General features: G+C 35.8%; 1 pseudogene; it reads left to right on the top strand.

Moving 5' to 3' along the window:
• Nucleotides 1-27,493, top strand: part of LOC132098255 (glycerol-3-phosphate acyltransferase 2, mitochondrial-like) — a 117,921-nt pseudogene that overhangs the window by 23,018 nt on the left and 67,410 nt on the right.

Genomic DNA, 27,493 nt, shown 5'->3' with positions numbered 1-27,493 from the left:
ACTACACAATGCCGTTTCCTGTAGGACACTAACATACATTCAGTTTAACCATGAAAAAAAAGATAACAAAATAACATGAGTGCAACCATAACCGTAACCGTCTATTAACACCTCAAAAAGTGCAGATAATATAAAATCTTATGTAAATATGACATAAGACATTCACGGACGTTACATTAAAAGTACCTCTACCGTTCAGTAACGTTAAATGAGGCCGTTAAGACCTCCGTGTCTGAGGCGAAAACCGCGTCCTTGTATTTTTCTATATAACTTTAAGCTCCTTTATTTCCGCCTTTTATACAACCAGGTAAACAATAAACGATAACTTTTCATTTTGAATCTTTACTTACCATAATGTCTTTCACTCGCTTCTCGCATCTTTCACGCTGAGAAATGGTGGCTGCTCGCACTGGAGACGTATGATCTTAACGTGACGTGCGTGCTCTCCTTCCTGTCCGCATTCCCAACCCAGCGCTGCTGGGTTAAAATCGAGACCAATTTTCAACCCAAAGTCCTACGCAGCGGCCTCAACCCAGCATTTGGGTTGAGAAAACAACCCAGCATTTTTTAGAGTGTTAAATCATTAATTGTACTATCTTTCCCCATTATATCAAACCATAACTTTACTAGGATTAATTCCATGTTTTGTTTGTGTTTTTCTGGTTTTAGGAATCTAAAAGGAAATCTTTCGGTGCTCCTGTGACTTTCTAGTTCTCTGGTTTGTTTTCTTTTAATAAATATGAATTAAACGGTTCTGATTCTGATTCCACAACATGATTTCCAGAAGAATGCAGATGTTTAAAAAAAGTGGTAACAAAGCGAATCTTTGTGTATGTTTTTTTTTTACTCTCAAAGCCGTGATTCCCCTTCAATTCCATTATATGACTGACAGACTGCAATGGTTTGTATTAAAAATCTTGGTTTGTGTTCTACTGAAGAAACAAAGTCACCTCCATCTTGGATGCCCTGGGGGTAAGCAGATAAATATATATTTTTTTTTGGGGGGGGGGGGGGGGGACTATCCCTTTAATTAATGTTAATATAATAAATAAATAAAATCTTACTGACCCCAAACAGTTGAAGCATTGCCTGAGATCCATACCATAGCTGATCTGTTTCTAAGCCCTCCTTGCACAATGTTGCTTGCAACTATGTTGCAATGTTTTCTTCCATCTGATGTGAATCACAGTAAACACCTTAAGCCTGGTGACCTCCTTCATCTAAATATCCTGATTTCACCTCACACTTTTGATTGCTGCTGTATTAATTCCTTTAACTGTCTGCCCTGATGATTTGTAATCCCCTTGTTTTATCCCTTTTCCCTCTTTCGCTCTCTCCCACTCTATATACATTCTTCCTGTCATGCCTTTGTACCATCAGAGGTCGAGATTTCCTTCTGAATACTACTTCATATACTGCTGATGAACTCTAGAACACATGAACTCTTGAACTTGGACTCCTCAGATGATCAAAAAGTTACTCCCAGTCAGTGTCCACTCAAAGTTTTTTTTTTTTTTAACAAAGACTGAAGTAAATCACATCTGAGATCTGACTTTTTGTGCCTGATCTTAGGTCTTCTCATATATGTGATTATATGTCTGAAGATAAACATGCATGCAAGAAGGGCAAATGAGCTTAACCAAAACTATTTAGTGCATTTTAGTGGAGAAGAAACACATGTATCAGCACATTTCTAAAGCAAAAAAAGAAAATAGAAAAAAAAGTTACAAATAAAAATTATAAATTATGAATTATTCTACTGTGTCTGCAGTATGTAATATGCATAGCTTAGTGTGCTTGAAGATTCATGGATATTCACTTTGTCTTCTTGAATATTTAAACAAATTTTGGCCACTCTACTTTGTGTTACCTCACCTGTGAGGATATATATTAAATGCATTATGCATAAATTAACATTTTATTTTTTCCGAAATATTTCACTATTCACTTCCCAACAGTACATCAATCCATGCATTTTTCATTTTCTGTCCTGACTGTGAAATCTGTGAAATGGATTTAAATGGCTCTATTTAAAGCTGAAAGATATTTATTCAGAAACTCTTTTATCATAAGCAATAATGATTGAAAACATAAGCAATAATGAGCAAAAACAGATAAAACTGCATGGGTGAGGAATGTGGACAATTAGGTGAAAGATGGGCATTTTGATTCTATGGAAATATGCATAGCTTTCTGCATAATTACTCTGGCACAGATTTATATGTAGTTCACGTACAGCACCCCCTAAACTCAAGTGATGAAAATGAACGATTATACATCGTCAAGATAAGAAAGATCATAACATTCTACACTGATGCTAGTTTCAAATCTGATGGATTTTTCATCTGTTCATCTGATAGATCACCTGTTCACCACAATATTCACACAAATGCTGTGTCAACCCAAAATGTGAATTTGAAAGATTTTAAAGATTTAAATGGTTTGTTTTTAACTAAACAAAAACTGTTTTTGTTCATAAAATATAAACAAAAAATATTTTGTATGTATTTAATGCATTCATTTAATTGTATTTTCTTATATTTAATTCAATAACTAATTGAATGAACTCTTATTTTATTATACTGTTATTTTTATTCTATTGTATTGTATTAAAATTAAATATGTGTTAATAATCTTGATAATTATTTTATATTTATATTTTTGCATTTGTTTGTAGTAGATTTATATTTATTTAGAATTAATATTATAATTATTAAAAAATATATAAATTGTGTATGATTTTTAAATAAAAAAATGTGTTCATTTTAATTTGTTCATTTTTTATCATTTCATATTTTTAATTATTATTTTCTGTCATTTCATTTACCTTAACAAAAAAGGTTTATTAATATAATTAACTTTAATTTTATTTTATAAATTATAATTAATTTTAATTTTTATAAAATATGATTAATTTATAAATAATAATACATTTTATTAAATTAATTATCTCTGAATATCATTATAGGATTGACTGATATTTATGAATAAATTTAAGATTATCATCCATCTTTGGCGATGACTAGTTTTTGCATGAACACAGGAAACTTGCTCAACCCATCATTAAGCACTGACCATGTTTCAAAACAAAGCTGCTGTTTTTTGACCCTGAGAGGAAGTTTGTTTAACAGCATGATTATATACACCAGGAGACATCAAGATCTCTGAAAACACTACTGTACAGCCATTCATTACATTCTGATACACACGCGGAGTAAAATCAGTAACCCACTGGTCATTATCCCCTCATGTCATCTGCAGTAATTAGATCCTCTTACAGTGTCCCTTTAGCAATCCTCCAGTTACAGGGCTTCTCGCAACCTCGCTTTCCCACATTAATTACCATAGTATACAATTAGCAACCCACCTCCCATGCCAATGATTCCAAATCCCAATCAATTTCCGATTCACAATGGTTCATCAGCGCTCACAGGAATTGTGGTTTAGGAAACAGTTGACTGGATAATGATGAGCTGAGGCTGGATTAGTTTGCTGATTTGGTATTAGTGGTGTCAGGAACTCTTATCTTCTCACAAACATCCACAGACTCTGTTTATCATGCTTTTGTCCCCCACATATTTGAGTGAAACTTGTTCGATACTAATAGGGTTTCTGAGTACCCTGGGATGCCAAGAGTACTGCTTTAACCTATTGATGTGTGCTGAGTAGTATGTAGACTTGCATACCTGTATCACTGATTGTGTGGGTACTGCACTACGTTTGCCAGTGCATTACTCAATATTTATTCTCACTTGGATTCGATCAGGGAGCTTATTCTTTTCAGTATTAGGAATTGCATGTGATTCTGTCTCAATTACAAGACAAGCCCACACTCATTAGACTCTGTTTCAGAAACACATCCATAACTTTCAGCAGACTTAAGATTAGCCTTTTATTAGTCTTACTGTGAGTCTTTCATCAGACTGTATTGGAAATTAATTTACAAGGCTGCCCACAGTCTTTAGTTCCTTGTTTTTGTGCAACAGGTCATTTTGGACAAAATAAAGGCTCCTGTCAAGCAACGGCATACCCTTTCAGCCAGAGATGGGCCATGTGCAGAGGTATGTGGGTAGTAACGAGTTACATTTACTTCGTTACATTTACTTGAGTAATTTTTTGGGGTAACTAATACTTTTCGGAGTATATTTAAAGATGGGTACTTTATACTCTTACTTGAGTAAATTTTTGGGGAAAAATCTGTACTTTTACTTCGTTACTGTGGGCAACGCTCCTCTCGTTACTTTATCTTAATGCAATAAATGTTATAAATGCTTCAGTTTATTCCAAACGCGCCGTCTACTTTTCTCTGGGCAATGAGCGATGCCCATTCGCGAATGATTCATTCTTTTGAGTCAATTCTGTTCAAAGGCTTGATCAAACCAATTGGCAAACGAGTGAATTGGTTCATGAATCAGTTTGAATGAGTCGTTCAGCTCCCTACCGCACGCGCTGAGCGTCTGAAGTGGTTCACTCAGAGTTGTAACGTTTAACATCAGCAGCAGCGTTGAAAACGTGGCTATGGAACTGCACTGAATTGAAAGCAAATCTGCAAAGGCTATTATTTGCTTGCGATGGAGATCCTTATTAGATTAACACTGCGTGTGCTGTCTACTGTTTAACAGGTAATAACTTGGGCTACATTCGATTACAGTACACGATACCACTGTGACATTAGTGTGTTGTACGTGTGTGGCTTATAACAGAGGGGAGTCAAGTTGAATGCAGCTTCCAAAAGACAAAAAAAAAGCCGATTAAGATTGTATTAATTTTAATACAATCACACCGGTGCTAGTACGTCTTCAGCTGCTAAATTCAGATCTGTGATCGCTTGCTGGCGCTTAGCCAGAGATAGATGCGTTTATACAGCGCTGCGCATTATAACCAATCACACATGATTCTTTTGAGCTTATTAAAGCATTGGCCAATCAGAGGCGTTCAGATGAGTCATCGCTAAAATGCCGGTGCTTCCTTCACTCGCTCACTGACTGAATACCTCTTTCTGGCGAATTCTCTCGTCAGAAACAACAAAGTGCAGATGTGTGTACGAATCTTTAATTAAGATATTGATTTCACAGTGTTAACAGTTTCAGTGATTTTAATGGGAGTTTCTGAGAGTGATTGAAATCTAGACTGTCAGTGAAAATTATCTTTAATAATGTAAATGTTATTTGCTCTCTTTCTGAACAATGAAAGATTAGCAATATTTATATCAAATTAACTTTCAATGTTAAATTCACATTTAATATAAAGTCAGTCGTATTAAAAATATGTTATGGCATGACACCTATATCTGTTACTTAAGTAAACAGACAGGGTTTTATAATAAATTACATAAATTGGAGTAAAGGCTGATGAAATATATACATTTATACACGCACACAAACATTACATACATTTTATCTATATATCTAAATAAAAATAGGCTCAGTATATATGACCCAAAGTAACTAGTAACTAACTACTTGAGTAGATTTTTTATCCGATACTCTTTTACTCTTACTCAAGTAACTATTCAAGACTAGCACTTTTACTTTTACTTGAGTAAATATTTCTAGAAGTACTTTTACTTTTACTTGAGTACAGTTTTTGGGTACTCTACCCACCTCTGGCATGTGTGGCAATGATGGCACGGCATGGATCATGACAAACAATCTGAGGGCCAATTGTTGGTGAGAGGAGTGTGGCCCAGATCAGTCCAGTGGTCATGTGGCCCACACAAGGCTAAGATCTGGCAGCATATTATGTGACCCATGATTAACAAGATAAATACAACATTTCATGGTAATGGTTAAATGATCACATAAATGTTAAATGAAGTTTAGTATTGTTTAAATATAATCTTTGAAATGTAAAGTCAAAACAGAATGAAACATTATAATTTCAAAATCTCAAAGTCAATCTGCTGTTGAGCTCCCCTGATTTCAAACATTTGATTTCAGATTTTGTTTCTGTGTTTTCTGAAGAAATGAGTTATTCTACACGCTCTTTAAAAAATGCTTGGGAGGAGGAATTGGGTATACAAATTGGAGCTGAAGAGTGGGAGGAGAGCCTTAGCAGGGTCCGGTCTTGTTCTATTAATTCCAGACATCAGTTAATTCAATTTAAGGTGATGCATATATTGCACTATTCAAAATCGAAATTACATAGAATTTTTCCCACTGTTTCTCCTACATGTGACCGGTGTAAATCTGCAGAGGGCACTCTTACCCATCTCTTTTGGACATGCCCGAAGCTTTACGAGTTTTGGTGTAGCATTTTTAAGTGGTTCTCTGACATGTATGGTTTTGTGTTTAACCCTGATCCAGAGATTGCATTATTTGGATATTCTGTTTCTTTGTCAGTCCATACTGTCTCCGTACAAAGCACTATTATTTATGGAATGATTATTGCTAAAAGCATCATTCTAAGACTCTGGAAATTGGATACTGTTCCTCAGTTTAAGACCTGGTTGGCTTGCCTCACTGGAGTGCTCCACATGGAGAGAGTGCGGTATGGTGTTATTGGTAACCTTGATAAATTTTACAATATATGGCAACCATTTCTGGATCATCTTGCCCAACTTAACGCTAAATCTGACCAGTAATGTAGGACATTGTATGCTGTCTGTTCTGCCCTCTACTGAATTCTTGCTTGTTCTCTTACTGAAACGATATACGCCCTGATTGCCTTATTATTATTATTTTATTATTTTTTTATTATTTATTTATTTATTTATTTTTTTTATCATTATATATATTGTCATTATTAATAGTGGATGATATTAATAATTATACATGTTGTTTCTGCTAATATCATCATTCATTGAGTTGTATACATCTTAATGTATTTTGTTTTCTTTTTTGTAAAATGTAAAATCTTAATAAAAATACTTTAAAAAAAAAAAAAAAAAAAAAAATTTCAAAGTCAATAATCTCAGTCATTCATGAGGAACACATAGTTCTACTGTCATAGAATGGCAATAAGAAATCTGGGAGAAACAGAAACGATTAATTATTTACAAAATGCGAACAATTACAGGATTAGTTTAAGCTTAACTTCATTCAACTTTATACCTGCTTGAAATAATGCACAAGACATAATGCGATCCAAGGCACTCACGCTAATAATTTCTGTTCCACTCGCCAGTGCTTAATGGCCCCACCCACGATGGGGTATCCTGATGAATATTCACGTAAGCGCCACCAAATATTTCAGTAACTGAATAAATTGTAACACCGATTATGGCCCATGTGTGGCCCTTATCTTTAATCCAGTACGGCACTTGGGCCGAGGGAAGTGAATGTGGCACGGATCTGGGCCAGAAAACATTTGCTATTTGGGTTGATGGATGTTATTTAAAGAGATCGTTCATCCAAAAATGTAAAAATGTACTCACCCTTTTGTCTTTTTAAAGGCCTGTTCACACCAAGGACAGTAAAGATAACGATTAAGATATAGTTCTAAAAACCATTCTGAATATTAAAGAATAGCAGAGTCCACACCACAACTATAACAATAAAGGCACAGAGAAAACAATATAGCTGGAATCACTTTTTTAAAAACATTTTTTTTCAGCTGATGAACAATAGAAACATTAACACCCAATCAGAATCCATCCTGCTATAACAAGCTTGAGAATTTAAAGCAACAGTCAAAAGTGCGCTCAGAATAAACATAGTCTGCTAGTGTGGACGCTAATATCTTTATCTTAACTGTTATCATTCTTGGTGTGAACGGCCTTTATCCTGTATGATTCTCTTTCTTCTGGTTATCATTGACTCATTGACTGACAAAAATACTGAGACATTTCTTCTTTTTGTGTTTTTACAGAATGGACAATGTCAGCTAGTTTTGGACAACATCAAGGTTGAGCAAATGATGACAAAATATAGGCTATATTTTCAGTTTAACTGTTTCTTTAAAGTTCTGAGGAAGTATTGAAAAATGTATATTTGAGGTTGTAATAAATAATTTTGTAGCATGAATAATGGTGTGTTTTTCAGTATAAATAATGTGTTATTTTTTTATTATTATTATTTTTTAAATGTGTACATTTTTCTAATTTATTTAGAAAATTACATCAATTATTTGAAATAACTACAGTAGTGTACCTCACAACTTAAATATAATGTTTCAATTATAAGAAGCTATACTTGTAGTTCATAGTTTTCATTCATTTATAATGTTTTTTTTCTTTGACTGTGCAGTATATAAATATTTTACCCCCACCCCCTTTTTTTCTTATTATTTTCTATCAGAAAAACTATGTGGGCATGGTATATTATTAATAATTAAATAAAATAAATAAGTTGCCATAACATATTCAAGAGCACCTAGAACTAAACTAACAGTGAAAAACTTTTTTCTTTTTTTTCTGAAAGTGTATATTTACGAATGTGGGTGATGGTGCATGTTTTTGGAGAGGTTGGAACAACTGCTGAATACAAAGTGCTTTTCTATACATAAAAAGCAAAAATCACTAAGAGGTCTAAAGGTGAGGAGAAAACAAACAGGAAAGAGACAAAATAGAGAACGTTATTTTCAACAGAGTACATGTCTCATATCTCATTTGTAAGCACCCACTTTTACACCTACATGCTGCACATACACATACACATGCAACAGTGCGGTAAACACACATCCTATGATGCGCAAGAGGTACAAGTACTTGCAGTGTGTCAAAAATAAACCTCTTGGACAATGTTTGACAATTTCCTTTCCCAGTGAATGTTAAAGGGGTCATATGATACGATTTCAAGTTTTCCGTTCTCTTTGGAGTGTTACAAGCTCTTGATGCATAAAGAAGATCTGTAAAGTTGCAAAGACTACAGTCTCAAATCCAAAGAGATATTCTTTATAAAAGCTAAGTGTCAACTGTGCCCCCCTATAATGGCTTGTTCTAACACGCCCCCACATCTCTACATCACGATGTGGGAAGATTTGCATAACGCTGCCCAAATTTTCACACAAAGAAAGGATGCGTAACTTTCATTCTCTCTGTTGCCGTCACCACCATGTTGAGATGCTGTGTGTTTCGTTGTGTTGGACAAAAGTTAGGGGTTAAGTTGTATTTACAACGATGTTCCAGAAAAGTCTGTTTCTATAAAGTGTGGCAGTTCCAACTTTGCAGAGACCGTCTAGAGCTGCTGACTCACATGAAATTACTGTATGTTTTTTATATTTAAATAATTTGCCAATGATGATTCAAACGCAAGTTTTGAGCAATGTAGCGCTTGTTGCTTTTTGTCTCTCCGATCACAAATGCAGACATGGTTTTATGTTTATGCGGCGCGATACGCAACGTGTAAAAAGTCAGTATAAGTGAGTATAATCAGTAATTACGTCTCCACTGCATGCAACAAATGCCTTGTTTGTAATTGGCTTTTATTGGTTTTGTCTCGTCACGCTAGGACATGGAATTACAGTATGTTAAGGGGCGTAACATTTTCATCAAACGCTTGAGGTATTCGGCCAATCACAATGCACTGGATAGCTGGCCAATCAGAGCACACCTTGCTTTTCAGACCGATGAGCTTTGTAAAAAACTATGTGTTTCAGGGGCAACAACAATAATGTACATTATGTGGAAAATAATTGTTTTTTTTAACCTTAAACTGCATAAAAACTTACACCAAATACACAAAATAATGTTCTTTTTAGCAACAACATATGATCCCTGTGGCACCTATATAAATATGTGGGCTACAGACACTTACACAGCGTTACTCACAACACTTCAGCTATTTCAAGGCCTCTTCAGTCGATACTTTGTAGTGACTTTGTCCTTTGAACCAAAAATACCTTTTGCCCTATAATCACCATTCAAAGCAAATGGCTAGGTAAGGTTTAGCTGTCTGATGGAAGAAAATGAGTATGAAGATATTTTCAATACGTTTATCTGCTGAAAGTGTTTTTCTTTTTTTTTATTCATCACTATTAAATTTTATTAAAAACAACAGAAATGCTTTATGTAACCCCTTTGTTGTATGTCTTTGTTTTATAATTGCCAGGATTCTTGTCAAATCTGTACGATTCTTGTAAATCCTTTTTCAGTTATGTTATGTCAGGAAATTGTAAGCACTTAAAATCTTTTAGAAAAATCATCGGGTCTAATCCCTTATTATATCAACTTATTCATGTTTTGCCTGTAACAATAAATCCACTGTGATTGAGTTTGTGCTTTTGGACTGAAATGAAACAGTGTTTGCTAATGCAATCAGCAAGCATCTCTTATTACCTAGGCAGCTGGCCTTTTATGTATCAGGTGACATTATCTTATGCCAAAGGATGGCACTGTATCAAAAAGAAGAAAAAGATGGGGTGATTTCTGTATGAGTGGCTCTGTGACGTGAAATCATACATATAAAACCTTTCAAAATGATTTTTTGTTGTGAGATGAAGTGATGGTAACCTTGCAAACATTTCCAACCCAGAACAAAGGTTACAAGATGGAGACCTGGGCTTCAAGATGTCCTTTGATCAAACAGGGAACTTTTTACAATTTCCTGGAAAGGTGGGTAGGCACACACGATGACTTATTTAACATGCGGATATCAGAACCAGCGTAATCCTGTTAAGATAAACAAGACAAGAGGCAGGACATATCAAAAAATTCAAAAATAAATTAATAATAATAATAAAATCTTAAAAGAATGAAAAAGAAGACAATACAGCAGGGATGGAAAATGTTTTCGGGGTTGAAAAAATTAAATAATAGATCTTTATCCTATAACTCAACCATATAATATAATATAATATAATATAATATAATATAATATAATATAATATATAATTTATAAAGTCTCTTGTGCTCAACAAGACTTATCTGATCAAAAATACAGTAGTATTATTAAATATTATTACAATTTAAAAGCAAAGCTGAATTTTCAGCATCATTACTCCTGTCTTTAGTGTCACATGAGCCTTCAGAAATTATTCAAATTCGTTATAAACATTTTAAATTGTAATACTAATTCACAAAATCAGTGTTTTACAATTTTAATATAGTTTTACTGTATTTTTGATCAAATAAATGCAGCCTTGGTGAGCATAAGAAATCTCTTTAAAAAATAATAAAATAAAATAAATGGATCTGTTCTTTGAAGGCAAACGTGAATGCAAATGAATCTTAAAGTGTCATTTCCTCACCTGTAGTGTAGGGGGCGATGAAAAGATGAGCGCACAAGTAACGGCAACTTTAATCGCTGCAGGTGAGTCGGACACGTTACTCATTCTTTCTTTACTTGATCAAAGTATTGATTTATATAGTAGTTTAATATGGATATGGTGAAATATAGGTCGGTTGTGCTGAATATGGCGACTTTAGCATGCACCGACCGATCTAACCTTGTTTTATACTGACTAATGTACTTTCCATATTAATGCTGAGGCCTTTTTAAATGATCAAATCATCCTGGGTCGATTGGGAAGTGATTATTTTTCTCTTAGCTTACTCCTGAATCTGCAAATATTTTCTCAGTCTCGTGAGTGATGCGGGTTTGGTGAGTCAAGAGGCACTTGTGTGGTAAGATAAAAACACACGGGTCATTATTCTCATGAAGTACGTTTTCATGTCTTATTTCTCTTTATATATATGTATATATATATTAATTTATATATACATATATAGCCTATATATATATTTATTTTTTTTTGGTGAAAATCATCATCTCGTTAACTGTGCCTGTTTTATTTCTATTGATGCCATTCCCCCAGTTACATATTTCTGTCATTTTCTGACAGACAGTCATGTAGCCAGTTTGTCTTTCTGTCATCATTTGCTTCCCCTCATGTTTTTGAAACCTGTATTGACTGTCTTCTGTGGGGCTTCTTCTCGTCACTATTCACTGTTCATGTTTGAGGGAAAGATTGTGATGAAAGTGAACAGTGACTGAGAATGTCATCTTTTGTGTTTCATGGGAAAAAGAAAGTAAAAAGAATCTGGAACATGAGTAAATTATGACAGGGTATCCCCCAAGAAAGATATTAGTAGGAAAATATAGCACAATAATAAAGTCTCTAAAGTTATTTTGTGCAGTGTTTTTTTTACTTAAAACCAATCTGTGATAGTTAAAAAAAATCAGTAGAACTAACTTTATACATATAAATAACTCATTTAAATCCAACACACTTGATCGTTTGATATAGCTTTATTTAGAGTCAGGAGTATCTCATGTGGGTCCTTGTACTTGTGTTTTTGTGAAACATCATGCACAGTTACTGTTACAGTTCAAAGTTCACATGATCTTACAAAGTTTCCCAGAATGCACCCAAGAGACAGATAGAGACACAAGGTTCCCAAAATGCAGCTCACAATACCAACGATGGTAAAGAAAACCAATATCATTTTCAGTATAGTAGATATTTATACTTCATGATATGAGTAATTTACATTTCAGAAACATCAGATGCAGCAACAAATTTCAACGTCTATTTCTGACTCTGTATTTGCTAAACATTTGAATGAGGCCAAAGTTAAGTCTCATAATTTTATATTTTATTTAACTTTAAAGTTGTATAGCACTGCCTTTGTGCTTTTGACCAAACTGTTTGCTCATTTTCTATCATATACAAATTTCCAATACTCTATTTGTATACTTTTATAATTTCTATAGTTTTTTATTAAAATTAAAGAACTTTTTTTTTTTAAATAGCTGCTGGATTCCACTATAGAGTTGTGCATGACATCAGAACCCAGACGACTAATTCACTACTGGTTTCTTTAAGATTTTCCTACGAGGGGGTTTCAATTTATGAGTAAAGTGAAGCCATTGGTAAACATAACATGACAATACATTTACGTTTTGTTCTACAACATAAACTGCACAAACTAACATCCCAAGCCTTTGTTACTTAGAAATATACAGAGGGAACGGAAAGTATTCAGACCCCCTTAAATTTTTCACTATTTGTTACATTGCAGCCATTTGATAAAATCAAAGTTAATTTTTGTCCTCAATGTACACACAGCACCCCATATTGACACAAAATCACAGAATTGTTGAAATTTTTGCACATTAAAAAGGAAAAACTGAAATATCACATGGTCCTTCGTATTCAGACCCTTTTTTCAGTATTTAGTAGAAGCACCCTTTGATCTAAAACAGCCATGAGTCTTTTTGGGAAAGATGCAACAAGTTTTTCACAACTGGATTTGGGGATCCTCTACCATTCCTCCTTGCAGATCCTCTCCAGTTCTGTCAGGTTGTATGGTAAACGTTGGTGGACAGCCATTTTCAGGTCTCTCCAGAGATGCTCAATTGGGTTTAAGTCAGGGCTCTGGCTGAGCCATTCAAGAACAGTCACAGAGTTGTTGTGAAGCCACTCCTTCATTTATTTTAGCTGTGTGCTTAGGGTCATTGTCTTGTTGGAAGGTGAACCTTCGGCCCAGTCTGAGGTCCTGAGCACTCTGGAGAAGGTTTTCGTCCAGGGTATCCCTGTACTTGGCTACATTCATCTTTCCCTTGATTTCAATTAGTCGTCTTGTCCCTGCAGCTGGAAAACACCCCCACAGCATGATGGGACTGTATTGGACAGGTGATGAGCAGTGCCTGGTTTTCTCCACACATACCGCTTAGAATAAAGGCCAGAAAGTTCTATCTTGCACTGATTAATGCCATAAAGCCCCGACTGGTGGAGGGCTGCAGTGATGGTTGACTTTCTACAACAAAGGATTATGGAGGCCACTGTGCTCTTAGGAATCTTAAGTGTAGCCCAGCCAAGTAACCTTGGCCAGATCTGTGCCTTGCCACAATTCTGTCTCTGAGCTCTTCAGGCAGTTCCCTTAACCTCATGATTCTTATTTGCTCTGACATGCACTGTGAGCTGTAAGGTCTTATATAGACAGGTGTGTGGCTTTACCTAATCAAGTCCAATCAGTATAATCAAACACAGCTGGACTCAAATGAAGGTGCAAAACCATCTCAAGGATGATCAGAAGAAAAGGACAGCACCTGAGTTAAATATGAGTGTCACAGCAAAGGGTCTGAATACTTAGGACTATGTGATATTTCAGTTTTTCTTTTTTAATAAATCTGCAAAAATGTCAACAATTCTGTGTTTTTCTGTCAATATGAGGTGCTGTGTGTACATTAATGAGTAAAAAAATGAACTTAAATGATTTTAGCAAATGGCTGCAATATAACAGAGTAAAAAAATTAAGGGGGTCTGAATACTTTCCGTACCCACACTACATCATACCTGCACCACTCTATTGCCAAGAGGAGCTGAGTGACATTGTAAAGATCCATTATCAGAACAACCGGAGTGTGTTGAGAAAGAATTAGGAAAATGCCTAGTGTTTGCAAGTATTAGCAGATAAAGGTGATGACAGACATATTCATACAGTTTGCAAATTCCCCAAGGAATGATTTAGAATATTGAATCATGAAACAAAACTACTTAGTAAATGTATTTGTGCTGCATACAGAGTGCTCATTAGAAGTGAAATGAGTGCTACTAATTAAATGGAATATGAAAAACACAAGCAAATGTCCATATTCATGAAAGTAAAGTTTTACTGAGTCATTAAGTTCAAAAGGTACTGCATAACAGCAATGGCTCACCAAATTTTTTGAACATATCAATGCATTTAAAAGTCAGATACCTGAAGGTACCCTCTCCATTTTCTGCCAGAGCTTTTGGCATTGTTGTTCCCCACTTTGGCTCAGATTTGAATGAAAATTTAATAATGCAAAAGAAACGAGGCCAGAAACACACTTTAGTATGCAGATGCAAGGTCCTTTAAACATACTTAATGAGTGCTCTTCTGTTGCTTTGATCGTAACAAACTTTAGTACTCATTGGGGTGATAGTTATCTTCAAATGTTTTTGCCATTAAAGTGGATTTGTTATTATTCAGGTTGCTAGCTAGCTATAAACATATTGATTTTAAAGGGATTGTTCACCAAAAAAAGGAAAAATCTGTCATTATTTAGGTCTACTCACCCACATGCAATTTCAGAAGATATTTTGAAGAATGTTGAGAACCAGACTGCTCTGGTGACCAGTGACTTCCGTTGTATGGAAACACTTCTCAAAGTATCTTCTTTTGTGTTCCACAGAATAATAATCATACAGGTTTGAGTAGTTCAGAAATATTTTCTGGCACATTTCATAAGATAATAATGCACATAATTAAACATGCATAGTTGTGTTTATTTCTGTAATGCTGAGGCAAATGTGGAGAAAAGGCATAAGAAATGAAAACAGGACTAACTAGAGATATGGAGATGGCCGGACATGAAATAATTGTAGCTACAGGGGCAAAGTTTGATGAACAGTGTGAGAGCCAGAATATTCTGCCAGGACACACTCAGCTTTAGAGAGAGATATGGATAATGAAGTTTTTGAGGGTGCTGGAAAGAATACGATTTTAGGCTTGCTTGTACTGTTATTATTGGATAGGGGAAGCTCATTAGCTTTCAATATTAATGCAGATGCAGTGAAAGACACACAATTATACAGCTTGGAAACTTTTAACATGTGTTCCCTCAATTTTCTTGAAGGATACACTGTCATGAAAAAATGCTGCTGCATAAATAAAAAGAAATGTACACTCTTAAATTCAGTATTAATGTTCCTGCTGTGTTTTATGTTTGGTCAGGAATAGTTGTCATCAATACTATACAACAGTGTAACTGATGTTAAACTATCATCTTTTTCAGATCAAAGATGTTGTCTAGAAGTGATAATTGTTATTATTTATTCTCCCTTTTCATTTCAAACCCATATGCTGTGGTGGTTTTTTGCCGAGGAACACAAAAGCATACATTTCATGAAGCTGTGACCACAGCTGATCAGCTTCAATTTTTCTTTCTCATTTAAAGATGTGCATTGCTTCTTGTTGCATCATGTGCATCTTTCATTTTGTATCAACATGTAGAAACATGGCAATTCATACTCACATTCCAACCTGATGAACCGACGGTATCTACTCACATCTCAGCTTGTCTAACAGACATTTCTTGCTGGATGAAGGACCATCACCTTCAACTCAACCTTGCCAAGACAGAACTGCTTGTGATTCCAGCAAACCCATCGTTTCATCACAATTTCACCATCAAGTTAGGCACATGAACCATAACTACTTCAAAAACAGCCAGAAACCTTTGAGTTATGATTGATGATCACCAGACTTTCTCAGACCACATTGTTAAAATCAAATCCACCTACTTTCTAGAACATCATTGAATTCATAACTCAGACCAGCTGCAGACGATTAGTCTAAATGCCATCCCATCTTCTCCTAGCTGTTGTTGGCAGTGTTTGTTTACCCCCTAAAAGCTGCTGACTTTCAGTTCACCTGAACAGTACTTGTATGTAGATTACCTCAGAGTCTGTCCACTTGAGAGTTCTTGATTATGTCTTTGATCATCTAGTAGTCCTATTTTTCCAGGGCAGGTTGGATTCATTACACAAATTATGAGCTACTGTGTAATAAAGTGGGAAATGTAAGAATGTGACATACGTCTTTGCTGATTCTCAATTGTTGACTAGAAAAGAACATTGAAGATGACAAAAGCTTTGTTCAGGTAGGCAGAACAAATCTTTTTCTTCGTCCAGTTCAAATCTTATTAGTAGTTTAGTGAACCGCAATAAATGAACACGAAATGGGACAAAAATTGGCGAACGGTCATATTAAATTTCAAAGTAGTTCGTCCTGGCCTTGTCATTACTATGGCAACCGCAGTAGATGGTGACGCCACTGTCTGAACATAAAGATCAGATTTCAACACTTGCAAATTGTTTGAAAAACAAGCTGAAACTGGATGCGGTGTGAACAAAGTCAGAAAGCTCTTTGATAAATTCCCACAGAAGCTGCGTCCCATCAAACGCTGATGAAAATGACCTCAAATGTATTCCGTTTTTGACTGGTTCATTAGCGTTGGTGTATCAGATTGAAAAATGTTATCTGTGTTTTTAATGATGGTGATTATCATAATCAGATTCAAAGCACAGCACCAGGTAAGCATAAGGTAACTCGGGCTTCTGTTAATGAATGCACACACGGTCAAAACGCTCACACACACATGCTTACCTTTTGCAAGCTTGTTATATATATATATATATATATATATATATATATATATATATATATATATATATATATATATATATGTATATACATATATATATATATGTATGTGGCAAGCCAATGTGGGAAGGAGAAACCCCAAACCAGAGGAACAGGCTAGGAAAAGTCATCAATCATGAGTACTTCCACCTACTCACCCTCCAGACATGGAACCACCCACAGCTGCAGTCAATGATGACCTAATGGAGGTCATCATAAAGGTAGGATCTCTGCTTCAGTTTGAGAGTGCGGCCCGAGGAGAAGGTGCTAAAGCCTCTGGATGGTCTAGACAAGCGAAAGAGTAACCAACGACAACTGGCTGAAGAGCAAAGCGGGTGAATTTTGCCACATGTTGCTTACTGACCTGCCTTTTCTATGCTCTGTCTCCCATTTTAAGGTGGCCCTGTGTGGAACGGACATAGTGAACACCAACAACGAAGATACCCCAGACTGGGAAGAACTTAAGTTTCCATTTAGATTTCTTTTTGGACCCTCAATATTTCTTGGCTGAATAAAAGCCTCTGTTTGGTTAACTCTCCATCTGCCTCTCTTGTGGTTTTGTTTAGTGGCAACTAAAACCTAATTTCACCCTAGGAGTCCACAATATATTGAATTGATGCAAGACATAGGTGTACTCACCTGGTCAGGAATGAGGTTGAAAACTCATAGATTTGATGGAGTTGTTGCTTTGTACCATGAAGTAATAACCAGATGGTGGCTCAGCCAAATTATTGAAATACTCAGAGATGCACTTAGATTTTTGAGCAACTTTCGTGTTTTCCTGTCTTAGGTTGGAGAGAACATTTTCTGCACAGAGCCATAACAATTCTAGGTAATGCACGCAGGTGCCGAACCACGCAGACTTTTTGTACAAATTGATTTGTTAGGGTAGTGTTCCCATTTTAAATTTATTTATTTGTCCCTGTTCAGCACTTGGACCATTACTGACATAAAACATAAAATATAGTTATTTTCATCCTGATATAATAAAGAGGAACATAAAGGTGTTGTGTTCTCTACAAATAATTATTCTCTTGAATAATAATAATGATGATGATACTGATAATTAATTGTACTATTGAAATACAATACTACAGTGTAAATTAAATTAAAAAAAAAATGAATTTCAATTTTTTTTTTATTTCTCTACATTTTTAAATTATTTTGGGTTTAATTTCTTCACTTGCTTTTTTTTTTTGGCAGAAACTGCAGCGAGACCATAAAAGTCATCACGTTTCTATTTCACGTTTTATCTCTGCGTTTCTTTCTTCTTGACCTTGTCACGTTTAATCAAGATGTCATAACTGGAAAGCAGATTTCTCTATGGTGAAGCATGCAGGACTACTCCGATCATTTAGTCCTTTTAAACCCTGTGCTGATCTTACAATCGACTGCGAACCCACATTCATCTGCCTCCATTTTTGAATACACCTTAAATTCTTAACAACCAATGCACAGAACCTGCTCTTTTATCCTCTGATAATAATAGTTATGTTAATAGCTGGTATCACTTATCCACAAAAAAAAAAAAAAATGAGAATGTGAAAATTAAACCTAACTGACACATATTGTGTTGCCAAATGCATGTTGAACTCGCAGCCCATGGGAGAGTGGAAAGATTTACTGTGAACAAGATACAATAAAAACATTGGCTCATGAGCTGCTTGCATGCCACACATCGCTCTGAATCCTTCAGCACGTTAGACTATGTGCTTATTTAATTAAATCACAGCCTTTAGCAATTTGATAAGCACAGTAAGCCATATTGCGATTTTGATTTTAGTTCAATTCAAAGATGCTTTCCTTGCAAAAAACACTAGATCTGTGAAATTAAAAATCACTTATGCTATTATTAGAAGAGACAAAATATTTTCATTTTATTATGTGTCTAGGGAATTAATGGAAAATGCTTTTTATGTACATATATTTGCTCCATCGCCAGTCAGAAAAAGTTCAAATTGAAAAATTATATGCTTCACCTTTAGCCAAAGATGTGGCAGAAGGTCCCCGTAGAACATGATTAAGTACTCCCAGTGGTGCCTGCTTGGAATTCTACAGTTAGGCCTTGTTCACAACAGGGAAAAATGCCAAACCACCTTCATAGATGGTTGAAAAAGGTGTGATGTGAAAAATGGTTTAAAGTGAAATTAGATATTTGTTAATGCATCTCAGTACAAACTTTTTTTTCTTTAATCATTTAAATATTTAGTGAGTAACTTTGAATGGTTTTATGCATAATTGTTTTATCATAAAGTTTTTATTATTTTTTAAATAATTTTCATTTACTCCTAAAACCAAAGCATTTGATTCTTATCTGATCTGAAATATGAGGTGTAGCGAATTTTAATAAAAAACATTACAGCCTAATGCAGCTCCTCTGGACATCAGACTATATTCTCGTACATGTATTACTCCATAGACAGACACCGGGTGTCTGTGAGCCCGAGCTAATGAAACATTACCAGCAGAAATAATTTTCTGTTGAAAGGGAGATTAAAAGTATTCCTGGGTACTGGAGCCCCTATCCATTATGCGGTCTTATTTAATAATTGATTGCTGTAAGTGATATTTCCCACACAGATGATGATTAGAGACTGTTGTTGAGACGGCTCTGAATGATGATAAATCAGTCCTACTGTCTCCAGCCATGTCTCTTATCCGTCTGTGCTACAATGTTATGATTAGTATCAATTTAAATGGATGTCATCTTCAGTAGAAATCTTTCAGGGGACGCCATTCTGTCACAAAGGCCGAATTGATTGTGATTTAATTGGGACACCTTTGTAGTACAATAGTAACCACTCATGAATTACCTTCACATTCCTCCCCTCCCTGTGTAGTTTGCATTCAAACATTGATCTGTCCTGCTTTGATGTTGGAAAATGTGAAACTAATGGAGCGATGATAGAAGCAATAAAATTGGAACATGTCGCATTCTGGCGTTGAGAATAAGAGCCACGCTATTGGCTAGAGCATTGTTTCTTATCTCAGCTTGAAGTATGTGGAAAAAGTGCTGACGGATTTAACACTCCCTACGCTGGTTGGTTTATTCCTTTCTTTGTGTCCCAGCAATCCCTTTCATATGTTCTTGTGTGTGTTTCTTCTATGGTAGCTGTCGTGGGGTGTGAAAATCAAGAGGAAGTTGAAAAAGCGCGGCTCCTTTCCTGGGCAGGTTCAGGCCGCTGGTTGGACAGTGCTGTCACCAGTGCACCCCAGAGAGTCTGGTGAAAAAACAGGGGGATGAAAGGATTATTTGAAGATAATAAAAGGACAAACAGCCAGAGGCAGGTGGGAATAGCACAGATTTAGGCTCACCTGAAAACCTCAGACGCTGCTGTCACAAACCCATATCATGAGGGACGATCAAAGGGATTTCAGAGCGCAAGCGAACATGTTACTTAGGGTAGGAATAGCACGAAAAAAGGGATTAGGAGTGGAGAGAAAAATAATGAACACTCAAGAGCATAGATCCCCCCGTGCTATGAAGAGCTTTTTAGAAAACTGCAGATGACTAAGCTTGTTTCCAGCAGCACTGGTCCCAGTGGACACATCGTTCTGAGAGCTGGGAGAGCAGGGCTAATAGAGCAGTAATCAGAGGGTTATTGGATCAAACCCCTCCTGAGCGAATCTATTAATCTCAACCATCTCAGCTCAGCCAGCCAGCCAGATAAATCATATTTGAGCCGTTTGGTGTTTTTATTAAAATTCATTTAAAATGCATGCATGGATTTTATTTAACAGCTATCACAAATAAAACGAAGAGAACCAGGGGCATAGCTACCACTATACTTTTTGAGAAGTCTGCATTTGCCCTCCTAGGTTTTTGACACAGGTAGTTATTAACAGTCAGTGCCTTTAAAGGAATAGTTATTTACTCTAAGTGATGTTGTTTTGTGGAGCGCAGAATGAGATGATTTTTTTAGCGGGAAGTAGTAATTTAACTCTTTTCTGTGGATACCTTCTTCTTCAAAGTATAAAAAAAGAGAAAAGTGAGAAAAGAAGTTGCAATTGGGAGATCTAAAGTTGTAATTTAACTTTTTTTTCTGCAGTGGAAACATTAATACTTTTTCAGTCGCCATACTGAAATATAAACTACTGTTCAAAAGTTTGGGGTCAGTCATTTTTTACATTTCTTTTAAAAAGTCTTATCTTAGCTAAAATACAGTAAACCAGTAATATTGTGAATAACATTTTTTTTATTGTTGTGATGCAAACCATAGTAAAAATGGATATATGTAAAATGCATTTATTTCATACTACGTACATTCTTAAAAGTAAAGGTGCCTAAAAGGTTCTTGATAAATATGCTATAGAAGAACAACTTTTGGTTCCACAGAGAACCATTCAGTCAAAGGTTCTTTAAAGAACCATCTCTTTCTTACCTTATTATAATCTGAAGAACCTATTGTGAAACAGAAAGGTTCTTCGGATGTTAAATGTTCTTTATGGAACCATTCAGACAAAATGTTCCTCTATGGCATCATCAAGCATCTTTATTTTTTAGAGTGTATACTTCAAACTATTAACATATTTAGTGGAATATCGCTTGAGACTTACTGATATAAAAAATTATGATTAAACTTTATTTGGAGTATCATTTGTGCACAATACACATTTATTAATATTAAGGCTTAAATACTTGCAATAATTTCACTTAACCACAATCAAATATACTTCAGTATATATTTAGCAGGACTTAAGCAGTACTTCCACACATTTAAAGTGCATTAAGTGCAAAATTAGTTGTTCCAATTTAGCAGACTTTAAATATCCAAGTTTATTATACCAAAAGTACAATTGCAGGGTGTTTTTATTAAGTACATAAATTTGAAAATGCGTTTGAAGTATAATTAGTATGAAATAAATGTATTTCAAACATATTTTAATATATTTTTTATTTTTCACTAGGGAAGCTGAATTTTCAGCATCATTGCTTTAGTCTTCAGTCTCACATGATTCTTCAGAAAACATTCTAACATTCTGATTTGCTGCTCAAGAACATTGGAAACATTTATGCTTTTGTGACTAGAATTCTTTTATAAATAGAAAGTTCTAAAGAACCGCATTTATTCGAAATATTAATTATATTCATAAAAATCAAAGAACGAACTTCCTGACAAACTTTTGAACAGTAGTGCAACCCTTAGTTAATTTCCAAAAACAAACATATTTTTACAGCAAATAGTGACTTACATTTTGGTTTATAAAAAAAAATTAAAATACACTTTTGAGGAACTAAACCTTTAATTTAAAGTAGTTTGTATGCTGCTACACAGAAAAGATAATATGCTAAAGTTATTTTTTTGAAAAAGTTTGTTAAAAATGAAATTAATCTTAATTAGTTTGTTTGAGAGCTTTGAAGAGGGCTGATGCTGCGAGGGCTGTGATCATGTTAGCTATGGTTGACCTAAATGGCAGCACAAAAAAATGCATATTACTCCACTCCCAACTCATATTCACAGCCTCTCAAAAACATCTGTTCTAGACACTTTTATAGTGATGAGTTGCTGGAAGCTGATACAGATGCTTAAAATACTAATTGTACGATAGTTCACGTAAACTAACCCTGTCACTTATATTAAAAGTCTGCTTTACGTTACACAACCAGCATTTGTTTATTTTAATTATAATGTATTTTAAATAAGCAATTGATTGATCTTTATATCTGGACTGTAACATATCCTTCTCGATCTCTGACAAGTAAAAAGAGGCAAAAATAAAGTCATAAACTAGCTTTTTTTTTTTTTTACTAAGTTGCATGTCAACATATTTTGAGAAATATTTTATTTTTATTTAGATACATTTCTTGAGCACCTTTCAGGCTGTGATTTATAGTGGAACTAATAGGGTGCTATTTTGAACACTAAAAGGCCTTCCTAAAGTGTGTCATTATCTCAGTCTATATAGGACAGCAGAACAGACTCTCTGAACTGTGATTGAGGCTGGTTAGTGCGCTCTCCATCAAGTTTGATCAAATATCCTCTTGCCACTCTCAGGGTCTGAAGTTGCTGCGTAACACTCCTCCTCTGGGCTTTCAGAACCTGACATGTGTGAACGAGACACACACCGGGTAAGTGCACATCCTTCACTCGACTCAAGCCCTCCCCATCCGGTCCATTAAAATAACAATGCATCTCTCAACTCCGGCTTCAAACTGCTCGAGTGTAATTACTGTTTGCGTTTCTGACTCGCATGCCTGGCACATGCACTTCAGTCATAAAATAAAGAGCCCTAGAATAACTTTCTCTTCAGTTTTTACATCGCAGACCCATAATCGAGTGTGGTTTCCACAACCCCTCTACCCTTTTGTGAAAGGGTACTCTCTTTTTGAGTCGCATGGACCATGAACACACATACCAGTGCCGGGAAAATACTTTGAAGCTAGTCATTTAAAGTAGTTCAGCTTAGGGATAAAAATAACTGAACCTTAAAAAAAAATATATATATATATATATAAAGTTAAAAGTTTTGCACAGATTAAAGTGCAAAAGAACTATAAAGACCCATATGTATCACTTTACAATCTCATTAGTTAACCATTTACATGCACAATAGCTACATTTCAGCAGATTTCTTGGTGAGTCAGTTCTCCAACATGGCGCCTGTGTTTGGCTTGGCCGTTGTTGCATCGTTTTTGTGTCAACTTTTTACGTTTGTACTCACCCTATATGTAGCCATATCAGCCCTATCGTCTGATTATTGTGTCTCTGCTGCTCGGACTTATGATCGACGCTCGTTGTTGGACATCAGAGTGTCTATGGAAAGTCTCTTTGAAAACTGGGAAAGTTTCAGACAAACTTTTCCACCCCCGCTCGTGCGTCGTCCCTCGTCACCTGAGTACCGGCTCCTGTTTACAACCAGAGATCCTGGGAATCCTAAGAAGAGACCGAAGAGAAGGGGCTGCAGAGCTGGCGCTCAAGTCAAGAGAAGGCGACAATCCTGGACGGGGGTGCCCTGGCTCTATCGTGGAGAACGATTGCGGTGGTTGCGGCCGATTTCCCTCCTAAATGTAGATGAAAATGCTCCACAGCTGCAACGCCCCGGGATGCTTCTACCGGTTGGATGTGAACCGCTTTTGTATCAGCAACCTGTTGATATGATTGTGGACCTACCATTACCGATGTCTACTTTGCTGTCTGACCAGCAACAGACCAGTCGCGGTAACTGGAGATCTCGTGACTGCGTCAGCCGTTTACGGTCAATTCCGTCACAATCAGCTGTTGTTGATGCCGGTCTGCCAAACGTTACATTACTCCACTTTGCCTTGCTCAATGCTCGTTCCATTTCTAACAAATCATTTATTCTTAACAAGCTTTTTGTTAACAATAATATTGATTTTATGTTCCTTACGGAAACGTGGCAAAGGGAAAATTAGTTTATTCACTTAAACGAGCTCTGTCCTGTTGGCTGCTCTGTTACTGGGATGCCCCGAATGGCACGTCGTGGTGGTGAGCTTGCTGTAGTGCAACGTGACAGTTTCATTTGTAGAGTGATAAACTCTGAAAGTTTTTCCTCTTTTGAATCACAGATGCTCAAAGTAGGCTCTTTTAATGTTTTTTATAGTGTGTTAATTTACCGTCCTCCTGGCCCGCCAGGCAACTTTCTTACTGACTTTACTGACTTTTTATCATCTATCATCAAACTTGAGAAGGTTTTAATTATTGGGGACTTTAACCTGCACATTGATGATTTTACATGCAACTCAGCTGCTAATCTTCTTTCTATTACAGATTCTTTTAATTTCATTCAGCATGTTACTGGACCCACGCACATTAAGGGTCACACACTGGACCTTGTTTTTCTCTTGGTCTAGATATAGTAAATACACGTGTGGAAGATGTACATGTGATTGACCATAGCTGTGTGTTTTTTAATATCAACTTTCCTCAAGATCCTCCACCCCAGAGAATTATGACACAAAGGCGGATTATTAATCATGACACTGACGAGAGGTTCTCTGCCTTGTTTGACTCAGGTTCTCTGATGGGATGCACTGATGTTGATGAGTTTATCCAGTCCTTTAATGGTCAGTGTTTATCAATTCTAGATAAAGTAGCACCAGTTAAATCAAACACTGTGTCTCATAAAAACCCTGTCCTTGGATTGATGAAGCTATCCAAAGTTTTAGGAGAAATTGTAGAAAAGTTGAGCGTCTTTGGAAATCATCTAAGCTCGAGGTTCATAGGCTCCACCTTAAAGACCTAAGGGTTACCTTGAATGAGATGCTGAAAAATGCAAGAAATAACTTCTTTTCTCAGCTTATATCATCGAATAAGCGAAATCCCTGAATTTTATTTGACACTATCAATAAAATAGTTTCTCCAACTAGCCCTCAAACAAATATGTTAACTAAATCTGACTGTAATGAATTCCTTCACTTTTTTGTTAATAAGATCAGTGATGCTAGGGCAAACATTGTTCCATCATTGGCCCAGAACTTTGCCTGTGAACTGTCTCCTGCTCATTGTTGCTCCACCTTTACACCCGTGACATTACATGACATCAGCTCTCTGCTACATTTTATGAAATCATCATTTTGTCCTATGGATGTTGTCCCTACTGTGCTATTTGTACAAGTATTTGACTCCATTGGCCCCTCTATTGTTGAGATGATAAATTCTTCACTTTTAACTGGTGTTGTTCCTAGTTTTTTTAAACATGCTGTTGTAACGCCTGTACTTAAAAAAACTAATCTGGATCCGCTACAACCTATAAGCTATAGGCCAATATCTAAACTTCCATTCCATGTCAAAAATTCTAGAAAAGGTTGTAGCAGAGAAACTCACTCTTTTTCTAGAGAAACATGAGTTATTTGACAAATTGCAGTCTGGTTTTCGAAAAAAACATTCCACAGAAACGGCATTACTTAAAGTCTCGAGTGATATTATGATGTCAGCTGACTCGAAAGAATATACAGTGCTAGTTTTATTGGACCTCTCATCAGATTTTGACACCATTGATCATAGTATTATGATCAATAGACTTCGTGATCTGGCTGGTATGTCTGGATCAGTTTTAAAATGGTTTTCATCCTACCTGACTGGTAGAAGCTTTAGTGTTTATGTGAATCAGATTATGTCAACTGCTGAGTTGTCGTGTGGGGTTCCCCAGGGTTCTGTCTTGGGACCTATTTTGTTCCTCTTGTACATATTTCCTCTTGGTCAGATAATTAGTCAGTTTATTGACATATCTTGCCATCTGTATGCGGATGACATTCAACTGTATTGTTCCTTTAAGGAAACTGAGTTCTTTAAATTGTCTTCTTTAACCAACTGCCTGACTAGTATCAAACAGTGGTTATGTGAGAACTGTTTGCTCCTGAATTCTGACAAAACAGAAACACTAATTATTGCCCCTGAAAGTAAAATCCCTAAGATAATAAAACATACTGGTGATTTGGGCTCGTCTGTCCAACCGAGCCTCAGGAGCTTAGGGGTTGTTTTCGAGTCAGCTATGACCTTGGAGCTGCATTCTAAACAATTAGTTAGAAACTGTTTCTTTCAACTGAGAAACATTTCCAAATTACGATCATTTGTGACCAAGGGTGAGTTGGAGATGATCATTCATGCATTCATCTCCTCTCGATTAGACTACTGTAACAGCCTTTTTACCTGTTTGAATAAGAAGGAGCTTTATCGTCTCCAGGCTGTTCAGAACTCTGCTGCAAGGCTTTTAACTCACATTAAGAAAAGAGAACACATCACACCGGCTTTAGTAGCACTTCACTGGTTACCAGTCCAGTATAGAATTCATTTAAAAATCCTGGTCCTTACTTTTAGAGCCTTGCATGGCCAAGCCCCCACATACATCACTGACCTGATACAGCTTCATACTCCTACCCGGAGTCTCAGGTCATTTGACCAAAGGCTATTAGTCGTTCCCCGTACTCATTTTAAAACTAGAGGGGACCAGTCATCCCAGGCAGTCGCTCCTAGGCTGTGGAAAGCTTTGCCTCTTTCTTTGCGTTGTGCAAACTCTGTTGATTCTTTTAAAAAACAACTGAAGACTCTTCTCTTCAAGCAGGCTTTTGGTTAGTTGAGGGGTTTTTTTATGGTTGTTTGTTGTGTTTCCTGTTTTTTTTGTTTTTTTTTTATATTGTTATTGTATTACACCTTATTGTGAAGCACTTTATGATTTTTATCTGTGAAAAGCGCTATATAAATACATTTTACTTACTTACTTACATTAGCTACAGAAGTTAATACAAGTCATAGTTCATGTTAGCTCATTAAATAATACAGTTGCAACTTACCATTTTAACAACGTGTTATTAAATATTGGAATACCTAAGATTAATGAATGTTCAGAAGAATTTGTCATTGGCAGTTTATGTTAACCAATGAATTAACTAATGTTAAAAATGAAGGCCTGATGTAAAGTGTGATTAAAAAATCAAAACATTTTCAAACTATATCTATGGCACGTTGTAGTCCAGATTAA

Source organism: Carassius carassius, chromosome 21 (assembly GCF_963082965.1).
Source record: "Carassius carassius chromosome 21, fCarCar2.1, whole genome shotgun sequence".
Classification (NCBI taxonomy): Eukaryota; Metazoa; Chordata; class Actinopteri; order Cypriniformes; family Cyprinidae; genus Carassius; species Carassius carassius.
Note: the sequence above shows the minus strand (reverse complement) of the source record. Positions and strands in the feature narration are given on the sequence as shown.